This window comes from Pelobates fuscus, chromosome 3 (assembly GCF_036172605.1).
Source record: "Pelobates fuscus isolate aPelFus1 chromosome 3, aPelFus1.pri, whole genome shotgun sequence".
Taxonomy (NCBI): Eukaryota; Metazoa; Chordata; class Amphibia; order Anura; family Pelobatidae; genus Pelobates; species Pelobates fuscus.
In genome coordinates, this window is record NC_086319.1 from 266,232,848 (window position 1) to 266,256,599 (window position 23,752).

The following is a 23,752-nucleotide window of genomic DNA, read 5'->3' on the forward strand; positions in this document are numbered from 1 at the left end:
TCTTTCAGCTGTAGTGATGTACCGAACTGTCCGCCGGCGAACAGTTCCCGGCGAACTTAGCGCGTTCGCCACGGAGGGCGGACACATGCGCAGTTCGATCCGCCCCCTATTCGTCATCATTGGGCAAACTTTGACCCTGTGCCTCTCGGTCAGCAGACACATTCCAGCCAATCAGCAGCACTCCCTCCCTTCCACACCCTCCAACCTCCCTCCCATCCATCCATTTTCGATTCATTCTGAAGCTGCATGCTTAGTGAGAGGAGGGAAAGTTTAGCTGCTGCTGATTAGATAGGGAAATTGATAGCTAGGCTAGGGTATTCAGTGTCAACTACAATCCTGAAGGACTCATCTGATCTCTGCTGTAAGGACAGCACCCCAAAAAGCCAATTTTAGGGCTATAACATCAGGCTGCTTTTTTTTTTTTTTTTTCCCTGTGTAATGTAATTGCAGGTGCCTGCCTGCCAGCTTCTGTGTGAGGTTCACATTAGATACTGTGCCTACTTGCCCAGTGCCACCACTCATATCTGTTTTAACAATAGGTTAAGCTTTACATTTAAAATAAATATTTTTTTTTCACTGTAATAGAAGAGCAGTTGCCTGCCTGCCAGCTTCTGTGTGAGGTTCACATTGGATATTGTGCCTACTTGCCCAGTGCCACCACTCATATCTGTTTTAACAATAGCTTAAGCTTTAGATTTAAAATAAATAATTTGTTTTCACTGTAATAGAAGAGCAGTTGCCTGCCTGCCAGCTTCTGTGTCAGGTTGGATGCCTTGCCCATTTGCACAGTCAGTGCCACCACTCATATCTGTTTTAACAATTGGTTAAGCTTTAGATTTTAAATAAATAATTTGTTTCACTGTAATAGAAGAGCAGTTGCCTGCCTGCCAGCTTCTGTGTGAGGTTCACATTGGATACTGTGCCTACTTGCCCAGTGCCACCACTCATATCTGTTTTAACAATAGCTTAAGCTTTAGATTTTAAAGAAATCATTTTTTTTCACTGTAATAGAAGAGCAGTTGCCTGCCTGCCAGCTTCTGTGTCAAGTTGGATGCCTTGCCCATTTGCACAGTCAGTGCCACCACTCATATCTGTTTTAACAATAGCTTAAGCTTTAGATTTTAAAGAAATCATTTTTTTTCACTGTAATAGAAGATCAGTTAGTTGTCTGCAAGCGTCTGGGTGTCAGGCCTACTTCAGCGTGTGCTCTGCAGACCTGTGCCAGCGTGCTTTGACAGTTGCCAATCATATCTGGTGTCTCTTTAGCGTGCTTTTACAAAGAAAAAAGGTTTCCAGTGTAAGCTAATAGCAGCCAGTCAGTGTCCTTCAAGCGGCTCTGTCAGGCCTTCCTTCAGCGTGTGCCCTGCACAACCCTGCCAGCGTACTTTGACAGTTGCCACTCATATCTGGTGTCTCTATAGCGTGCTTTTACAACCAAAATGTTGTTTCCACTGTAATAGAAGAGCAGTTGCCTGCCTGCCAGCTTCTGTGTGAGGTTCACATTGGATACTGTGCCTACTTGCCCAGTGCCACCACTCATATCTGTTTTAACAATTGGTTAAGCTTTAGATTTTAAATAAATAATTTGTTTTCATTGTAATAGAAGAGCAGTTGCCTGCCTGCCAGCTTCTGTGTGAGGTTCACATTGGATATTGTGCCTACTTGCCCAGTGCCACCACTCATATCTGTTTTAACAATAGCTTAAGCTTTAGATTTTAAAGAAATCATTTTTTTTCACTGTAATAGAAGAGCAGTTGCCTGCCTGCCAGCTTCTGTGTAAGGTTGGATGCCTTGCCCATTTGCACAGTCAGTGCCACCACTCATATCTGTTTTAACAATAGCTTAAGCATTAGATTTTAAAGAAATAATTTTTTTTCACTGTAATAGAAGAGCAGTTGCCTGCCTGCCAGCTTCTGTGTCAGGTTGGATGCCTTGCCCATTTGCACAAGTCAGTGCCACCACTCATATCTGTTTTAACAATAGCTTAAGCTTTAGATTTTAAAGAAATCATTTTTTTTCACTGTAATAGAAGATCAGTTAGTTGTCTGCAAGCGTCTGGGTGTCAGGCCTACTTCAGCGTGTGCTCTGCAGACCTGTGCCAGCGTGCTTTGACAGTTGCCAATCATATCTGGTGTCTCTTTAGCGTGCTTTTACAAAGAAAAAAGGTTTCCAGTGTAAGCTAATAGCAGCCAGTCAGTGTCCTTCAAGCGGCTCTGTCAGGCCTTCCTTCAGCGTGTGCCCTGCACAACCCTGCCAGCGTACTTTGACAGTTGCCACTCATATCTGGTGTCTCTATAGCGTGCTTTTACAACCAAAATGTTGTTTCCACTGTAATAGAAGAGCAGTTGCCTGCCTGCCAGCTTCTGTGTGAGGTTCACATTGGATACTGTGCCTACTTGCCCAGTGCCACCACTCATATCTGTTTTAACAATTGGTTAAGCTTTAGATTTAAAATAAATAATTTGTTTTTACTGTAATAGAAGAGCAGTTGCCTGCCTGCCAGCTTCTGTGTCAGGTTGGATGCCTTGCCCATTTGCACAGTCAGTGCCACCACTCATATCTGTTTTAACAATTGGTTAAGCTTTAGATTTTAAATAAATAATTTGTTTTCATTGTAGTAGAAGAGCAGTTGCCTGCCTGCCAGCTTCTGTGTGAGGTTCACATTGGATACTGTGCCTACTTGCCCAGTGCCACCACTCATATCTGTTTTAACAATAGCTTAAGCTTTAGATTTTAAAGAAATCATTTTTTTCACTGTAATAGAAGAGCAGTTGCCTGCCTGCCAGCTTCTGTGTCAGGTTGGATGCCTTGCCCATTTGCACAGTCAGTGCCACCACTCATATCTGTTTTAACAATAGCTTAAGCATTAGATTTTAAAGAAATCATTTTTTTCACTGTAATAGAAGAGCAGTTGCCTGCCTGCCAGCTTCTGTGTCAGGTTGGATGCCTTGCCCATTTGCACAGTCAGTGCCACCACTCATATCTGTTTTAACAATAGCTTAAGCTTTAGATTTTAAAGAAATCATTTTTTTCACTGTAATAGAAGAGCAGTTGCCTGCCTGCCAGCTTCTGTGTCAGGTTGGATGCCTTGCCCATTTGCACAGTCAGTGCCACCACTCATATCTGTTTTAACAATAGCTTAAGCTTTAGATTTTAAAGAAATCATTTTTTTTCACTGTAATAGAAGAGCAGTTGCCTGCCTGCCAGCTTCTGTGTCAGGTTGGATGCCTTGCCCATTTGCACAAGTCAGTGCCACCACTCATATCTGTTTTAACAATAGCTTAAGCTTTAGATTTTAATAGAAGATCAGTTAGTTGTCTGCAAGCGTCTGGGTGTCAGGCCTACTTCAGCGTGTGCTCTGCAGACCTGTGCCAGCGTGCTTTGAAAGTTGCCAATCATATCTGGTGTCTCTTTAGCGTGCTTTTACAAAGAAAAAAGGTTTCCAGTGTAAGCTAATAGCAGCCAGTCAGTGTCCTTCAAGCGGCTCTGTCAGGCCTTCCTTCAGCGTGTGCCCTGCACAACCCTGCCAGCGTACTTTGACAGTTGCCACTCATATCTGGTGTCTCTATAGCGTGCTTTTACAACCAAAATGTTGTTTCCACTGTAATAGAAGAGCAGTTGCCTGCCTGCCAGCTTCTGTGTGAGGTTCACAGTGGATACTGTGCCCTCTTGCCCAGTGCCACCACTCATATCTGTTTTTACAATAGCTTAAGCTTTAGATTTAAAAGAAATCATTTTTTTTTCACTGTAATAGAAGAGCAGTTGCCTGCCTGCCTGCCAGCTTCTGTGTCAGGTTGAATGCCTTGTCCATTTGCACAGTCAGTGCCACCACTCATATCTGTTTTAACAATAGCTTAAGCTTTAGATTTTAAAGAAATCATTTTTTTTTCACTGTAATAGAAGATCAGTTAGTTGTCTGCAAGCGTCTGGGTGTCAGGCCTACTTCAGCGTGTGCTCTGTAGACCTGTTCCAGCGTGCTTTGACAGTTGCCAATCATATTTGGTGTCTCTTTAGTGTGCTTTTAAAACCAAAATATATTTTTCACTGTTATAGATTGAATAGCAGTTACTTGTCTTCAAGCGGGTGTGTCAGTCCTTCCTTCAGCGTGTGCTCTGCAGAACTGTTCCAGTGCACATTGCCAATCATATCTGGTGTCTCTATAGCGTGCTTTTAAAACCAAAATTTATTTTTCACTGTTATAGATTGAATAGCAGTTACTTGTCTTCAAGCGGTGATGCGCAACCATTATTGCTAGAGGATGTAGATAACAGGGATATGTCTCAGGCAGGCAGCATTAAACACATGGAGGTACGGTGTGATGATGATGATGTTGTACCCGCTGCTGCTTCCTTTTGTGAGTTGTCAGATACAAGGGAAGCGGTTGATGATGACGATGCATCCATGGATGTCACGTGGGTGCCCGCTCGGCAAGAAGAAGAACCGGGGCGAAAGTTCAGATGGGGAGACAGAGAGGAGGAGGAGGAGACGAGTTGGAAGCAGGGGGGGGTCGTCGCAAGGAGCTAGTGGCACAGTCGGACAGTATGCATCGGCACCCGGGGTCAGCCCGACAGGACGTCAATCAACGCATGCGGTGTCCACCACCAGAATGCCGTCATTGCAGCGCTCAGCAGTGTGGCATTTTTTGTGTGTCTGCCTCTGACAACAGCGATGCCATTTGCAACCTGTGCCAAAAGAAACTGAGTCGTGGGAAGTCCAGTTCCCGCTCATCTGCCCACAGTCATGTGTCTGTCAAGGACATGTTTGAGCGTAAGAAGCCAATGTCACCAAGTCACCCCCTTGCCCAGCGTCTGACAGCTGGCTTGTCCGAACTATTAGCCCGCCAGCTTTTACCATACAATCTGGTTGAGTCTGAGGCATTCAAAAAATTTGTAGCTATTGGGACACTGCAGTGGAAGGTACCCGGCCGGAATTTCTTTTCACAAAAGGCAATCCCCAACTTGTACTCGATTGTGCAAAAGGAAGTCATGGCATGTCTGGCACACAGTGTTGGGGCAAGGGTCCATCTGACCACTGATACCTGGTCTGCAAAGCATGGTCAGGGCAGGTATATCACCTACACTGCGCATTGGGTAAACCTGCTGACGGCTGACAAGCAAGGAATGCGTGGCATTGCAGAGGAGTTGGTGACACCGCCACGAATTGCAGGCAGTCCTGCTGCCACCTCCTCTACTCCTCCTACTCCATCCTCTTCCATAACCTCCTCGGCTGAGTCCTCTTGTGCTGCTGCGTCTTGCTTCACATCAACGGCACCCCCCCAGCTCCCCAGGTACTATTCCACATCCCGGATACGGCAGTGTCACGCCGTCTTGGGTTTGACTTGCTTGAAAGCAGAGAGTCACACCGGACAAGCACTCCTGTCCGCCCTGAACGCACAGGTGGAAAAGTGGCTGACTCCGCAGCAACTGGATATCGGCAAAGTGGTGTGTGACAACGGAAAAAATTTGATAGCGGCATTGAAGTTGGGCAAGTTGACACATGTGCCGTGCATGGCACATGTGTGTAATCTGATCGTACAACGCTTTGTGCATAAGTACACAGGCTTACAGGACGTCCTGAAGCAGGCCAGGAAGGTCTGTGGCCATTTCAGGCATTCCTACACGGCCATGGCTCACTTTGCCGATATCCAGCGGCGAAACAACATGCCAGTGAGGCGCTTGATTTGCGACAGCCCTACACGTTGGAATTCAACACTCCTAATGTTCGACCGCCTGCTCCAACAAGAAAAAGCTGTTAATGAATATTTGTATGACCGGGGTGCTAGGACAGCCTCTGGGGAGCTTGGATTTTTTTTGCCACGTTACTGGACGCTCATGCGCAATGCCTGTAGGCTCATGCGTCCTTTTTTTTTTTTTTTTTTTTTTCAACGTATATTAAAATTTTTAGTATACAAATGTAAAAACATATCCCATGCTTTACCCATTTTACAGTACAACTGTACACATGCAACAGAAAAGAAATCACTGAAATTCAACAACACAAAGCTTACATGGGCTTGCCAAAATGCATGTATTTGTAGCCCAGATATAACAGTGGCTATAATTAACCTATGTAAACTTGTCACATCTGGCACACTTATACATTACTAAACACAGAATAGTAGTGAACTAAAAAACAAATTAAAAAATTCTGGTATTTGAAGAATATATTCAAATCATTCGTTTTCTGCCTACATTTTGTCATTCAGTTTTCAATTCAGTACAAATAGATGTTCAGTGAATAAACAGCTTAATATGGGGTTGTTGCTTGCTAAAAACAGACAGTTATGCTTTCTTCAGAAAACAATTATTTGAAACTCCCATAGAAAGTATGGCTTTCAACTTACTGAGACAAATTAAAATTTCAGCTTTGATGTTCAGCACATTACATGTATTTTTTTCAATATTTCGCTAAAACATAACAGTTAAAAAAAACCAAAAAACGTAAATATAACAAAACTACAACATTTATGCAAAAGGTTGAGGTCCTGCAGTAAAATGTTGATCAGATAAGAAGTTAGGTGGTACTATTTGTGAAAGCGGGTAAGAGAAGAGATTGGCTGGGTCAATGGACAATGCATTTACTGCATGAGTAGGGGGCAACATACCATGCCAGCCAGGGTAGGCTGCTTCTGGATACAATGGAAAAGATGGATATGGGAGACCTGCTGGAACAGTATTTGGCACATGGAGAGGTGGCATAATATTAGCACCCTGACTCTCTCCTATAATTACAGAGAATTCTCCTGGGAACTGAAGGCCATTGCTCAAATTTTGGAGCATATTCATGATCTCAGGCATGCCAACTTCCTCTCCTGTATCCTCAGAATTCTGATTCCACTGCTCAAAATTTGGGAAACCTGGAGGAGGGAGCCCTTGCTCGGCCATTTGTCTCTCCTCTCGTTCAACATCTGCTAATATGTCAGAGAAAATATCATCTGGGATATCCAAACCTTCTTTATGTTTCTTGGAAGATTTTTTGGGATAAGCTGTCCAGGAAGGATGGCTTGGAAGAAGCAAGATCAGAAGCAGAATAGGATGGTTGTCTTCCAAACCTGGACCTCCCAAAGGACGCAATCTTTGAGGGATGGGTTGGCCGGCAGGTAGAGGCACTAGGAACGCCTCCATGCCATGACTTCTGATGATTGCATATCTCAGCTTCCGATTAAGATAAGAATACAGCCGAGCATATGAAACTGCATCACTTGATGTTCTTGGATTCAGTCGGATCACACACATGTCCTTGGTGCACTCTGGCCAGATACGATCCACATATTCCCAAACAGACTCTTGCAAAATGCATCCTTCGGATGTTAACACTTTTGGTAAATCCTGGCAAAGATGACTGCTATAACCAGACTCTGGCGTGGCTGTAACTTTAAACTGCTTTATAGAGAACATGTGAAGGAATCCCTTCCACACACTTGAGTCTGCTGGATCTGTGAGTCTAGTATCTGGATCATACAATTTCTTGTTCTTCTTTTCAATGCATGAAGAATGTTGATTGCCATTAGTTATATGGTGTTTCCATATTTTCTCTGGTTTCTTGGTAATTACCCATTGGCTTAAGTCAGCATCACCTGGGGGGTTTATCAGCCCTTTGCATATAAGGCAGTCCTGATCTAAAAGGTGGCTCTTGTGTTGGGATGTTGTGTCCCTTTTCTCTGAGATGCAATCCTGCTGAGAATCCTGAGGCTGCCACACAGAATCAGACAGATCCTCTAGGGTCAAGTTCTGATCGGGCACGGTATCAATTTCAATTAACCCCTTGTGTGTCAGCTTTGTCATCTGAATCTGGTATGGCTGTCTTTCCTCTTTCTCGATTAGTTCCAGTGCATGTTTTCTCTTTTGAATTCTCCAGTTGGCCAGCTCCTGTGCAGCCATTTACGTTGCACTCATTAGAACCAAACACTGTGGGGTGATTTCACCAAGGACCACACGACGGAACAGGATCTGATTTTTAGGGTCCTTCAAATTGAAAAGGAGGATCCGGTATTTATTCTTATATCTGCTGTCAGTACACAGGAAAAGTTTAAACATTTCTTGTTCTACGTTCTCTGCAACTCCACGCACCGACTCATCCAATACGTGAAGATCTGGGGATTCTCTGACTCTCCTCAGTAGTGCATCAAACAGAGTCTGCACTGTGGTAACACGGACATCTTCAGGACATAACTCAACTATTTGCAGATAGGCAGTCTGCAGCTTCTCTTTTTCACCTGTTCTCTTCTTTCTCTTATGCGTATTCTTGTCTATATGCAGGTGGTCTCTTGCCTTTCTTTTAACCAATTCGTTCCTTCCATATGGTTTCAAAAGATCTCTGGCATCATTACTTTCAACGCAAATAACGTCATCATAGTTAGTCTCCTCATTATTCATAGGGAAGAGAGTGTTTGCACTGACTACCCACAGCATGCTCTTGCCATTGCATACTCCACCTTCAACGACAGGGTGCAAGTCCCAAGGAGAAGGATCATTCACTTTATTATCTGTCTTTATTTCACAAGTAGTGCCTGGAACATCCTCATGGGTCACTAGATGTAAATCTGGACTAATGTCAACCCCAGGGTCTGGAAAATCATCAATTTGAAATTTTTCGAATAATCCCAGTGGGCTGCCACATTATTAAAGTATTAAAGTTTGCAGAGATTCACTATGGGGTGGTGTCAAGCATTTTGGAGAACAATTAAGCATCTCCATCCCAATACGTTTCAGATGTCCTATCAGCTCTTCCACCCTATGCGATACTATGGGCAGGCTACCCGTGACATCATTACTCACGGCCCTATTTCACGCGGAGGACGGCGCCCTTTCAAAACGACGCCACGTGCTCCCTGTCCCCAGTCCACATCCCGCCTCAAGTGCTCATGCGTCCTTTTGAGGAGGTGACAAACCTAGTCAGTCGCAACGAAGGCACCATCAGCGACATCATACCATTTGTTTTCTTCCTGGAGCGTGCCCTGCGAAGAGTGCTGGATCAGGCTGTAGATGAGCGTGAAGAGGAAGAGGAAGAGTTGTGGTCACCATCACCACCAGAAACAGCCTTATCAGCATCGCTTGCTGGACCTGCGGCAACGCTGGAAGAGGATTGTGAGGAAGAGGAGTCAGAGGAGGAATGTAGCTTTGAGGAGGAGGAGGAGGAGGAGCAATACCAAACACAACAGGCATCCCAGGGTGCTCGTTGTCACCTATCTGGTACCCGTGGTGTTGTACGTGGCTGGGGAGAAGAACATACCTTCAATGACATCAGTGAGGAGGAGGAACGGGAAATGAGTAGCTCGGCATCCAACCTTGTGCAAATGGGGTCCATGCTGTCCTGCCTGTTGAGGGACCCTTGTATAAAAAGGCTGAAGGAGAACGACCTGTACTGGGTGTCCACGCTACTAGAACCCCGGTATAAGCAGAAAGTGGCGGAAATGTTACCGAATTACAACAAGTCGGAAAGGATGCAGCATTTGCAAAATAAATTAAAAAGTATGCTTTACACAGCGTATAAGGGTGATGTCACAGCACAACGGGAATCTAACAGGGGGAGAGGTGGAAGTCATCCTCCTCCTCCTCCTCCCACGACCACGCCGGCAAGGACAGGACGCTTTAAAGACGTGTTGTTGATGGAGGACATGCGGACCTTTTTAAGTCCTATGCATCGCCACAGCCCTTCGGGATCCACCCTCAGAGAGCGACTCGACCGACAGGTAGCAGACTACCTCGCCTTAACTGCAGATATCGACACTCTGAGGAGCGATGAACCCCATGACTACTGGGTGTGCAGGCTTGACCTGTGGCCTGAGCTATCCCAATTTGCGATAGAACTTCTGGCCTGCCCCGCTTCAAGTGTCCTGTCAGAAAGGACCTTCAGTGCAGCAGGAGGTATTGTCACTGAGAAGAGAAGTCGCCTAGGTCAAAAAAGTCTAGATTACCTCACCTTTATTAAGATGAATGAGGGATGGATCCCGAAGGGACTGACACTAGGCGATACATTCGCTTAAAAAAGGCCAGATGAGATGAGCTGCCTTGGGCTAAAAATGGTCCACACACTGCTGTATTTTAGCTCTGAATGACGTTTGACTTGCGTGACTTATCCGCCACCAACTAGGGTTCAAGCCGCCATGTTTTAGGGCACTTTCTGCCTGTGAAACAAACATCAATTTTTCTGGCCGCTGCTACAGCAGCGGCTGCAACAATACCAAATTTTTCAGGCATGTGTACATGCCTAATTTTTAGGCCCACTGGTGCAGCACTGTGGCTTCAAAAACCAAACCAAAAAAAAATCCTCCAAGATGGCACCAATATACCAGTGGTCTAAGCATCTTCCCACCTTGGCCTAAAAAGGGGAAGTGATTCAACAATTAAAAATCTCTGCCATTTACACGTCCACTGATAGTAGACGCGGAAGGTATTAAACTGATATGAACAATACTCCACTCCAATGAGTAGGTCCGTCCCATTGTGATTTATGCCCCCCACCCACCGCGCAGGGATGGGGGCCGGGGGGGGAGGAAAATAGGCCCCCCCATTGTGGTTTATGGCCCCCACCCACCGCGCAGGGGTGGGGGCCGAGGGGGGGAGGACAGTAGGTCCCCCCATTGTGATTTATGGCCCCCACCCACCGCGCAGGGGTTGGGGTGGACAGTAGCTCCCCCCAGTGTGTATCATGGGCTTTGAGGACAGGTGTCAATCCATACCTGCCAAGTGACCCTATGTAGGGGTAACAGTCCCTATTCTGCTCTGTGTCAGTGTGTATCATGGTCTCTGTGGACAGGGAACAGTCCCTATTCTGCTCTGTGTCAGTGTGTATCAGGGGTTTTGAGGACAGGTGTCAATCCATATCTGCCAAGTGACCCTATGTAGGGGGAACAGTCTCTATTCTGCTCTGTGTCAGTGTGTATCATGGACTCTGTGGACAGGGAACAGTCCCTATTCTGCTCTGTGTCAGTGTGTATCAGGGGTTTTGAGGACAGGTGTCAATCCATATCTGCCAAGTGACCCTATGTAGGGGGAACAGTCCCTATTCTGCTCTGTGTCAGTGTGTATCATGGTCTCTGTGGACGGTGAACAGTCTCTATTCTGCTCTGTGTCAGTGTGTATCATGGTCTCTGTGGACAGGGAACAGTCTCTATTCTGCTCTGTGTCAGTGTGTATCAGGGGTTTTGAGGACAGGTGTCAATCCATATCTTCCAAGTGACCCTATGTAGGGGGAACAGTCCCTATTCTGCTCTGTGTCAGTGTGTATCATGGTCTCTGTGGACAGGGAACAGTCTCTATTCTGCTCTGTGTCAGTGTGTATCAGGGGTTTTGAGGACAGGTGTCAATCCATATCTGCCAAGTGACCCTATGTAGGGGGAACAGTCCCTATTCTGCTCTGTGTCAGTGTGTATCAGGGGTTTTGAGGACAGGTGTCAATCCATATCTGCCAAGTGACCCTATGTAGGGGGAACAGTCCCTATTCTGCTCTGTGTCAGTGTGTATCATGGACTCTGTGGACAGGGAACAGTCCCTATTCTGCTCTGTGTCAGTGTGTATCAGGGGTTTTGAGGACAGGTGTCAATCCATATCTGCCAAGTGACCCTATGTAGGGTGAACAGTCCCTATTCTGCTCTGTGTCAGTGTGTATCAGGGGTTTTGAGGACAGGTGTCAATACATATCTGCCAAGTGACCCTATGTAGGGGGAACAGTCCCTATTCTGCTCTGTGTCAGTGTGTATCATGGTCTCTGTGGACGGTGAACAGTCTCTATTCTGCTCTGTGTCAGTGTGTATCATGGTCTCTGTGGACAGGGAACAGTCTCTATTCTGCTCTGTGTCAGTGTGTATCAGGGGTTTTGAGGACAGGTGTCAATCCATATCTGCCAAGTGACCCTATGTAGGGGGAACAGTCTCTATTTGTAGCGGTACTTACCTTATCAGGGGGCCGGCCGCGGTCCTCTCTTCAAGCCGCGCGCGGTCCTGCGGCTGCACGAGCCGCGCGCGGCTCATCCGACTGCTCAAACAGGAAGGCGGGCAGTGACCGCGAGAAGCGGTCACGTGTCCCGCCTGCAGCTAAGAGCGCGCCGCGAATCTCGGGCGCGCTCTTAAAGAGACAGTGGGAGCCTAAATTGCAAAAAGGCTCCCATTGGCTCCTGTCATGCCAATCACCCCATACACTTACCTGTTGGGGGAGTGGAAGTGACAGGAGCCAATCACGTTAGTTTGAAGGCTACTTATACTTACCCTTTTCCCTTAGTTCCTTGCCCTATCGTGGTTTCTGCTACAGTTCCCTTTAGTGCTTGTTGTATTCAGTTGTGTTTCTCCGTACTTGACCTTGGCTTTGTATTCTGACTTCGTTTTCGCTTTATCCTTGTCTGTACTGTTTGCCGGCTTGCTGATTCCTGTGTACCAGACCCCGGCTAGTTCTCGTTTACGCTGTCTCTTTGTGCCCTTGACCTCGGATCGCTCCTGACTCTGTACTTCTCCTTTACGTCGAGTCCGGCCACTCTAAGGTCCGGTAGACGTATCTCTCCTCTGTGCTGTCTTCTGTTTGGCTGGATCCTGCGTGTAGGGGTATATACTCGTTACACTATTCTGCTCTGTGTCAGTGTGTATCAGGGATCATTAGGATAGGTGTCAATCCATATCTGCCAAGTGACCCTATGTACGGGGAACAGTCCCTATTCTGCTCTGTGTCTGTGTGTATCAGGGGTTTTGAGGACAGGTGTCAATCCATATCTGCCAAGTGACCCTATGTAGGGGGAACAGTCTCTATTCTGCTCTGTGTCAGTGTGTATCAGGGATCATTAGGATAGGTGTCAATCCATATCTGCCAAGTGACCCTATGTAGGGGGAACAGTCCCTATTCTGCTCTGTGTCAGTGTGTATCAGGGATTTGACTATCTTTATTCAGATTGAAAAATTAAAATTCCAGGAAAAATTTAACAAACATTTACAAGAACATGTTATGCGCATCATAGAAACAACGTAAACCTCTTTAAAGCCACAAACTTAAGACAAAAAATACGTACACACAATGTGTAAGGGTTTGAAAGAATATTCTGAATCCTTACACGTTTACTTTATCATTTGTTTGATTTTTGTGAACCATATATAAACTACAAGCAGCGTGAAAACTATAAAAACTCAAGTGGCCATGCTGATCAAATTAAATAGTATGCTTTACACAGCGTATAAGGGTGATGTCACAGCACAACGGGAATCTAACAGGGGAAGAGGTGAAAGTCATCCTCCCCCTCCCACGACCCCGCCATATCTGCCAAGTGACCCTATGTAGGGGTAACAGTCTCTATTCTGCTCTGTGTCAGTGTGTATCATGGTCTCTGAGGACGGGGAACAGTCTCTATTCTGCTCTGTGTCAGTGTGTATCAGGGCTGGGCTTTGAGGACAGGTGTCAATGTTAGGTGATTTCTGCCCTTTATGGATTAAAAGCAGACTCTGCATCAACTGTGCAATTTTCCATGGGAGTTTTGCCATGGATCCCCCTCCGGCATGCCACAGTCCAGGTGTTAGTCCCCTTGAAACAACTTTTCCATCACTTTTGTGGCCAGAAAGAGTCCCTGTTGGTTTTAAAATTCGCCTGCCCATTGAAGTCAATGGCCGTTTGCGCGGTTCGCCGGTTCGCGAACATTTGCGGAAGTTCGCGTTCGCCGTTCGCGAACCGAAAATTTCGGGTTCGCGACAACACTATTCAGCTGGCAACAAGTTATTTAACCCCAACTGATGCAATGAGTAGCATTATTAAAAACTGGAAGGATAGTGGGGAACCATTGTCTTCACAGAAGAAATGTGGTCGGAAGAAAATCCTGATTGATCGTGATCGTCAATCACTTAAAAGTTTGGTGATATCAAATCGTAGAAAAACAACAGTAGAACGCAGGGCTATGTTTAATAGTAAAAGTAAGAGCATTTCCACATACACAATACGAAGGGAACTCAAGGGATTGGGACTGAACATCTGTGTAGCCTTAAGAAAACTACTAATCAGTGAGGCTGTTTGGAAAAAAAATGCTTCAATTTGCTAGGGAGCATAAAGATTGGACTCTAGAGCAATGGAAGAAGGTCGTGTGACCTGATGAGTCCAGATTTACCTATTCCCTATTCATGGGTGAATCAGGGTAAGAAGAGAGGCAGATGAAGTGATGCATCCATTGTGCCTAGCGCCTACTGTACAAGAATGTGGGGGCAGTGCTATGATCTGGGGTTGCTGCAGTTGGTCAGGTCTAGGTTCAGCAATATTGTGGCCAAAGAATGAGGTCAGCTGACTACCTGAATATACTGAATGACTAAGTTATTCCATCAATGGATTTTTTCTTCCCTGATGGCACAGGCATATTCCAAGATGACAATGCTAGGACTCATTGGGCTCCAATTGTGAAAGAGTGGTTCAGGGAACATGAGACATCATTTTCACACATGGATTGGTCACCACAGAGAAAAGACCTTAACCCCATTGAGAATCTTTGGGATGTGCTGGAGAAGGCTTTGCGCAGTGTTACGACTCTCCCATCATCAATACAAGATCTTGGTGAAAAATGAATGCAACACTGGATGGAAATAAATCTTGTGACATTGCAGAAGCTTATCGAAACACTGCCACAGCAAATACATGCCGTAATCAAAGCTAAAGGCGGTCCAATGAAATATTAGAGTGTGTGACTTTTTTTGGTGGTGACTTTTTTTGGGCCAGGCAGTGTATATTGGAAGAGCTAGCGAGTATGTGAATCATCCTACAATAAATTAGCAGCTAAAAATTTTAAAATATTTGAGAAGAGGACTGTTGAAATGATGTAAGATCCTAAACAGCATTAGACTGTGTTCTATGAAACTACAACTCCATTGTCTTAAATTTGAAGATCACATTTTATCTCCATAAATGGGACAACACAGTCTGTAGCAAAAGAGCAAAACTTAAGTGCAATGCAAAGCAAGCAGGCATAGATATATATTTACTTTACTGTGCCTTTGTAAGCATCCTGTACAGAATCTGTATATAACAGCCCTTTAAAAAAGTTCACAAGCAGGTAAACAAAGATTCTAGACAGGTGCAAAACAAAGAAAAGAAAAAACACAGTTTTTCTTATACGTGGGAATTGAGGCGCTTAGTACTTGGGGTGTGATATAAATTTAATTATCAGCAGCTGTAGCACACATTGGGGTCCTCCTATTGCAATTCGTTTCGAATGTCAATTCGGACGAATTTCAGGCAATTCGGACATTCGAAGACTTCCAAATGTCCGAATAGCTGAATTGCCGAAGTGCCAAATTGCCGAAGTGCCAAATTGCCGAAGTTCCGAACTGTCGAAGTGCCGAAGTTCCAAAGTGCCGACGTGCGAAGTTCCGAAGCACAGTATTGTCGAAATACTAATATACCCAGTGGAAGAATGAAGAATGCTACACTGTATACAAGTTTAAATAAAAAGTATACAAACATAGCCAGGATTCAGCAGTAAGCATTTGCAACACTTACAACAATCAAGTAACACACATTCATATAAAATGTAAATTACTTAGCCAGCCAATGGAATGACAGGAATGAATAAGTAGATAACTCCCTAATTCCCACGGTATTAGGAAGCTATCTACTAAAAGGCGGAAAGACCTAAATTGTTTTTTCAGCCAAATTTACTAATACTAAGTAAAGATTACTTAATATTAGTAAATTATGCCCCTACTCGCTATACCATGAGTAGGGGCATGTCTATTAAACAGTGAGCAGCCCCCCCAAAAAAGGGGGCCCCTCTCCCGAACCCCCACCCGTGATGCTCAAGTGGGGGGCTTTTAAACTAAAGGGGGGACCTATTGCCCCCCCAGCCCCTACCCCTGAGCAGTGAGTAGGGGCCCTAAATTAGAATAAGGGGGACCTATTGTACTCCCCCCTGGCCCCTACCCCTGAGCAGTGAATGGGGGCCCTAAATTACTTGAAAGGGGGGGACCTATTGTCCTCCCCTCTGGCCCCCACCCCTGAGCGGTGGGTGGGTACCCTAAATTACTTGAAAGGGGGGGACCTATTGTCCTTCCCCCTGACCCCCACCCCTGAGCGGTGGGTGGGTCCCTAAAGTAATATAAAAGGGGGGGGGACTTATTGTCCCCCCCTGGCCCCCACCTCTGAGTGGCGGGTGGGGGCCCTAAATAAAAATGCCCCCCAGATGACTAGGGGTCCCCATTCCCCGAGTCACCCCTCCCAAAAACATTATTCAAATCCTTACCTATCCCCCTCACCAAAAAACATATTATCCGTTGCACTTAAAAAAAAACCTGAGCACAAAAAAAATAATCCATCTTCACCCATGGAGGGCTTCGCGCAGACTGAGCTCCGCAGGGCAGATGAAAGCTTATAAAGCCTTGCCACGCCCTGCAATTAGGCTCAGAGCGCTCTGGTTGGTTGTTTTAAGCCATTCAATCAGAGTACTCTGACAGGTAAATGAAGAGACTGACAGGTAAGTCTCTACATTTACCTGTCACAGCACTCTGATTGGTTAGCTTGAAATCAAGACAATCGGAGTGCTCTGTGTCATTTTACACAGCTTGGGAAAGTTCTTTGGAATTTTCCAACGCTATGTAATTTGACATTTGACTCATAACTCTCTGATTGGTTACTTTCAATGAACCAATCAGAGTGTTGTTATGAGTCAAATTACACAGCGTGGGGAAATTCCAAAGAACTGTAAAATGACACAGAGCACTCTGATTGGCTGGATTTCAAGCTAACTAATCAGAGTGCTGTGACAGGTAAATGTAGAGACTTACCTGTCAGTCTCTTCATTTACCTGTCAGAGCACTCTGATTGGATTGCTTAAACCAACCAACCAGAATGCTCTGAGCCTAATTGCAGGGCAGGGCAAGGCTTTTTAAGCCTTCCCCTGCCTTGCAGAGCTCAGTCTGCACGGAGCCCTCCATGTGGGAAGATGGATTATTTTTTTTTGCATTCAGGTTTTGTTTTTTTGTTTTTTAAGTGCAACGGATATTATGGTTTTATATTTGGCCTTTTCTGGGGCTGAAAATAGAAGATTTTAGAAAAAAGAAGACATCAAATGGTAAGTTTTTTTTTTTTTACAGATACTTAATTATTGTCCCCCCTCACTATTTTTAGGGTGAGGGGGGTAGGTAGGTGTAACGGATCACCTGGCACCCCGACTGGGTACCTCCGTTAATGGATGCTCCTAGTGCTTCCTGAGGACTCCAAGCACTCTGGCAGACACCACAATCACGAATCCGAGAAACCTTTTAAATTCTCCCAAGCATATGAATGCTGTAGACCATTGAATAGGAACCATACGAATAGGCTTGTACTCCTAGCAGTCAACTGGAACAGCATGCAATAAATCCTTCCCCCCAATAATGAGACGACACATCACTTTGAGGGTAAAACAGGAACTCAGGACTGGCTCATCCAGCCTGGCTTTTATTTCCAACTCACACATACAGGCCACACCCAGGGGGAGGCATAAAAGAACCAATGACATAGATGTTACCTCCCACACATCCCCTCCCCTTAGTGTGACACATAATCCCATTATGCATACAGTTTAAAATATACTTTTACACAACTTTCATAACTTTAAAACCATACATCACATTCACATAAAAATACATATCCACAATCAATCCATTCAGGGGAACAACATATTAAAAAATGGCATGAATCCGACCAGGGGTTCAAAAGTTACTAAAAGTATCTTTTGTTCCTTTCTGGCTGGCAGAAAAACATCCCCACAATGCACCCTGGTTTCCTCCCTTCTGCCCTGGAGTTAATTGGAGAAGTAATCCAATTACCCAGGACTAAAGGCAGACTCCATTAACCACATGGTTGCAAAACAACATAAAACACTTTAAAATACATAAAGTCACATTTACACATAACACACAGACATTTCACCTATCCCCAGATAGCTGGGATCTGCACGCACAAAACTACCGAATAGCGCGCAGATCCTACTCACACAGTACAATTGCCATGGAGCTAAAGTCTTTCCCATAGTCTTTCATTATATGAATAGGCTCCATGGTATGGCTATCTGGGGTATCACATTCCCATAAAGTCTGGTCCATAGTCCAAAGGCAAGAGGCGGGCAATCAGCCCCCTCCAAGGACACGTGGCGAGGTCGGTTTTGCCACACTTCTCCCCTTTACCCCCCAGACTAACAGGGTACTTGACCTCCTGCCGGTCAGTGCCCTTGTTAGTCCAGCAGCCCACCCACAAGACAGAAACTGCAGAGCAGCCCACCCACAATAAACAGTTACTACACCTGGGTGAGGGAGAATCTTGTCCAGGTTCAGGTGCCTCACCACGGCTGTGTGGGGGACTGGTAGGCTGCCTTGGTAGGTTGCTGAGGGGGCAGAGACCAACGGTACTCTGTCCTGTTGCCAGCACTACCACGGGAGTAGTCTGGTTGGAGCCTGGTTGCTGGAGACCGACTGTCTCCCCTTTAAATACACCGCTCTGCTGCTGGAGACCGACTGTCTCCCCTTGAGTTACACCGTTCTGCTGCTGGAGACCGACTGTCTCCCCTTGAGTTACACAGCTCTGCTGCTGGAGACCGACTGTCTCCCCTTTAGTTACACAGCTCTGCTGCTGGAGACCGACTGTCTCCCCTTTGGCTAAACAGCCCTGTTGTGGGGGGGCAGGACCGACCGTCCCTACCCCCTGTGCTGGAAGTGCAGAGACCACGGTCCCATCTGCACAGGTGTGGGGCTTACAGTCTCCCCCTGGTACATTAAGCTGCCGCTGGGGAGAGGTGGTAACCAGCTCCTCTCCCATTAACTTGGGCGCAGAGACCACGGTCCCATCTGCGCTGGTGAGGGGCTTACTGTCTCCCCTTGGTGAGCTGCGCTGCCGCTGGGGAGAGGGAATAACAAACTCCTCTCCCTTACACACCTTCAGCCGCTGGGGAGAGGGGATAACAGGCTCCTCTCCCTGCACCGTAGACTGCCGCTGGGGAGCAAGAATGGCACCTTCAGCTCCCTGTAACGCACACTGCCGCTGGGGATCTGGGCCGACTGCCCAGCATCCCTGTAGGGTCGGTAGAGAGACCGCAGTCCCATCTCCACCTGCCATCTGTGGGTCTTCCCAGGACCAATCCGTGAGGCCCCTCAACATTTGTGAGTAAGGGCCACCTGCTTCCCCACCTGGCAACTCTGGCTGCTGCTGGGGATCTGGGCCGGCTGCCCAGCATCCCGGTGGGCCCGGTGGAGAGACCTTGGTCCCATCTCTACCTGCCTGTTGTGGTTCCTCACAGGACCAGTCTATGAGGACCCCCACTTCGGGTTCCTCCCGCCGCCTCAGGGAAAGACGGCTAACCTCCTCGGATGCAGCCTCTACTCGGCTGCTGTAACGCTCCTGCTGCTGAGCATACTTCCTCTCTTTTGCCAACCGGAATTCTCGGTCCAGCCTTGTGTTTCGCTCGGCCATGACCTGGTTCCAGATCACCCGGCGTGTCTCCATGGGTATATCATCCCCATACTCGGCCACTCGCTGCCTCACCTCGGCCAGCCAATCATCTCCAGAGCCAGAACCTTCCATACTTGTCTGCTCCCAGGGGTGCTGCACGACTGCTAGCGTTGCCCTCAATTTGTAAATCCAACCAGTGTCTCTGAGCTGCTTTACCTCACACTAGGACGCCATCCCACCGCTTGCCACCAATGTAACGGACCGTTTCACTTACAAGAGGATAAAACCCAGTTTAGGCGATAATCCCCTTTACAGATGCACAGGCAGCTACTGCAAACACCATTCTTCTGACTGGAGACACACGAACACTGAATCCGAGAAACCTTTTAAATTCTCCCAAGCATATGAATGCTGTAGACCATTGAATAGGAACCATACGAATAGGCTTGTACTCCTAGCAGTCAACTGGAACAGCATGCAATAAATCCTTCCCCCCAATAATGAGACGACACATCACTTTGAGGGTAAAGCAGGAACTCAGGACTGGCTCATCCAGCCTGGCTTTTATTTCCAACTCACACATACAGGCCACACCCAGGGGGAGGCATAAAAGAACCAATGACATAGATGTTACCTCCCACACATCCCCTCCCCTTAGTGTGACACATAATCCCATTATGCATACAGTTTAAAATATACTTTTACACAACTTTCATAACTTTAAAACCATACATCACATTCACATAAAAATACATATCCACAATCAATCCATTCAGGGGAACAACATATTAAAAAATGGCATGAATCCGACCAGGGGTTCAAAAGTTACTAAAAGTATCTTTTGTTCCTTTCTGGCTGGCAGAAAAACATCCCCACAATGCACCCTGGTTTCCTCCCTTCTGCCCTGGAGTTAATTGGAGAAGTAATCCAATTACCCAGGACTAAAGGCAGACTCCATTAACCACATGGTTGCAAAACAACATAAAACACTTTAAAATACATAAAGTCACATTTACACATAACACACAGACATTTCACCTATCCCCAGATAGCTGGGATCTGCACGCACAAAACTACCGAATAGCGCGCAGATCCTACTCACACAGTACAATTGCCATGGAGCTAAAGTCTTTCCCATAGTCTTTCATTATATGAATAGGCTCCATGGTATGGCTATCTGGGGTATCACATTCCCATAAAGTCTGGTCCATAGTCCAAAGGCAAGAGGCGGGCAATCAGCCCCCTCCAAGGACACGTGGCGAGGTCGGTTTTGCCACACTTCTCCCCTTTACCCCCCAGACTAACAGGGTACTTGACCTCCTGCCGGTCAGTGCCCTTGTTAGTCCAGCAGCCCACCCACAAGACAGAAACTGCAGAGCAGCCCACCCACAATAAACAGTTACTACACCTGGGTGAGGGAGAATCTTGTCCAGGTTCAGGTGCCTCACCACGGCTGTGTGGGGGACTGGTAGGCTGCCTTGGTAGGTTGCTGAGGGGGCAGAGACCAACGGTACTCTGTCCTGTTGCCAGCACTACCACGGGAGTAGTCTGGTTGGAGCCTGGTTGCTGGAGACCGACTGTCTCCCCTTTAAATACACCGCTCTGCTGCTGGAGACCGACTGTCTCCCCTTGAGTTACACCGTTCTGCTGCTGGAGACCGACTGTCTCCCCTTGAGTTACACAGCTCTGCTGCTGGAGACCGACTGTCTCCCCTTTAGTTACACAGCTCTGCTGCTGGAGACCGACTGTCTCCCCTTTGGCTAAACAGCCCTGTTGTGGGGGGGCAGGACCGACCGTCCCTACCCCCTGTGCTGGAAGTGCAGAGACCACGGTCCCATCTGCACAGGTGTGGGGCTTACAGTCTCCCCCTGGTACATTAAGCTGCCGCTGGGGAGAGGTGGTAACCAGCTCCTCTCCCATTAACTTGGGCGCAGAGACCACGGTCCCATCTGCGCTGGTGAGGGGCTTACTGTCTCCCCTTGGTGAGCTGCGCTGCCGCTGGGGAGAGGGAATAACAAACTCCTCTCCCTTACACACCTTCAGCCGCTGGGGAGAGGGGATAACAGGCTCCTCTCCCTGCACCGTAGACTGCCGCTGGGGAGCAAGAATGGCACCTTCAGCTCCCTGTAACGCACACTGCCGCTGGGGATCTGGGCCGACTGCCCAGCATCCCTGTAGGGTCGGTAGAGAGACCGCAGTCCCATCTCCACCTGCCATCTGTGGGTCTTCCCAGGACCAATCCGTGAGGCCCCTCAACATTTGTGAGTAAGGGCCACCTGCTTCCCCACCTGGCAACTCTGGCTGCTGCTGGGGATCTGGGCCGGCTGCCCAGCATCCCGGTGGGCCCGGTGGAGAGACCTTGGTCCCATCTCTACCTGCCTGTTGTGGTTCCTCACAGGACCAGTCTATGAGGACCCCCACTTCGGGTTCCTCCCGCCGCCTCAGGGAAAGACGGCTAACCTCCTCGGATGCAGCCTCTACTCGGCTGCTGTAACGCTCCTGCTGCTGAGCATACTTCCTCTCTTTTGCCAACCGGAATTCTCGGTCCAGCCTTGTGTTTCGCTCGGCCATGACCTGGTTCCAGATCACCCGGCGTGTCTCCATGGGTATATCATCCCCATACTCGGCCACTCGCTGCCTCACCTCGGCCAGCCAATCATCTCCAGAGCCAGAACCTTCCATACTTGTCTGCTCCCAGGGGTGCTGCACGACTGCTAGCGTTGCCCTCAATTTGTAAATCCAACCAGTGTCTCTGAGCTGCTTTACCTCACACTAGGACGCCATCCCACCGCTTGCCACCAATGTAACGGACCGTTTCACTTACAAGAGGATAAAACCCAGTTTAGGCGATAATCCCCTTTACAGATGCACAGGCAGCTACTGCAAACACCATTCTTCTGACTGGAGACACACGAACACTGAATCCGAGAAACCTTTTAAATTCTCCCAAGCATATGAATGCTGTAGACCATTGAATAGGAACCATACGAATAGGCTTGTACTCCTAGCAGTCAACTGGAACAGCATGCAATAAATCCTTCCCCCCAATAATGAGACGACACATCACTTTGAGGGTAAAGCAGGAACTCAGGACTGGCTCATCCAGCCTGGCTTTTATTTCCAACTCACACATACAGGCCACACCCAGGGGGAGGCATAAAAGAACCAATGACATAGATGTTACCTCCCACACATCCCCTCCCCTTAGTGTGACACATAATCCCATTATGCATACAGTTTAAAATATACTTTTACACAACTTTCATAACTTTAAAACCATACATCACATTCACATAAAAATACATATTCACAATCAATCCATTCAGGGGAACAACATATTAAAAAATGGCATGAATCCGACCAGGGGTTCAAAAGTTACTAAAAGTATCTTTTGTTCCTTTCTGGCTGGCAGAAAAACATCCCCACAATGCACCCTGGTTTCCTTCCTTCTGCCCTGGAGTTAATTGGAGAAGTAATCCAATTACCCAGGACTAAAGGCAGACTCCATTAACCACATGGTTGCAAAACAACATAAAACACTTTAAAATACATAAAGTCACATTTACACATAACACACAGACATTTCACCTATCCCCAGATAGCTGGGATCTGCACGCACAAAACTACCGAATAGCGCGCAGATCCTACTCACACAGTACAATTGCCATGGAGCTAAAGTCTTTCCCATAGTCTTTCATTATATGAATAGGCTCCATGGTATGGCTATCTGGGGTATCACATTCCCATAAAGTCTGGTCCATAGTCCAAAGGCAAGAGGCGGGCAATCAGCCCCCTCCAAGGACACGTGGCGAGGTCGGTTTCGCCACAGTAGGGATTTGGGAGGGGGTGACTAGAGGATTGGGGGCATTTACAATAGGTCCCCCCCATTTCAAGTAATTTAGGGCCCCCACCCACCACTCAGGGGTAGGGGCCGGGGGGAAGAAAATAGGTCCCCCCCTTTTATTTTACTTTAGGGCCCCCACCCGCCACTCAGGGGTGGGGGCCAGGGTGGAGGACAATAGGTCCCCCCCATTTGAAGTATTTTAGGGCCCCCACCCACTGCTCAGGGGTGGGGGCAGAGGGGGAGGATAATAGGTCCCCCCCTTTATTTTACTTTAGGGACCCCACCCGCCACTCAGGGGTGGGGGCCAGGGCGGAGGACAATAGGTCCCCCCATTTGAAGTATTTTAGGGCCCCCACCCACTGCTCAGGGGTGGGGGCAGAGGGGGAGGATAATAGGTCCCCCCCTTTATTTGACTTTATGGCCCCCACCCGCCGCTCAGGGGTGGGTGCCAGGGGGAGGACAATAGGTCCCCCCTCTTGAAGTAATTTAGGGCCCCCACCTGCCGCTCAGGGGTGGGGGCCGGGGGGCAATAGAT

General features: G+C 47.3%; 1 protein-coding gene across 1 annotated transcript in view; it reads left to right on the forward strand.

The window, feature by feature from the left end:
• The window catches only part of LOC134601098 (aspartate aminotransferase, cytoplasmic-like), a 70,110-nt gene that overhangs the window by 43,125 nt on the left and 3,233 nt on the right, over nucleotides 1-23,752 (forward strand). The gene's annotated exons all lie outside the window — the stretch shown is intronic.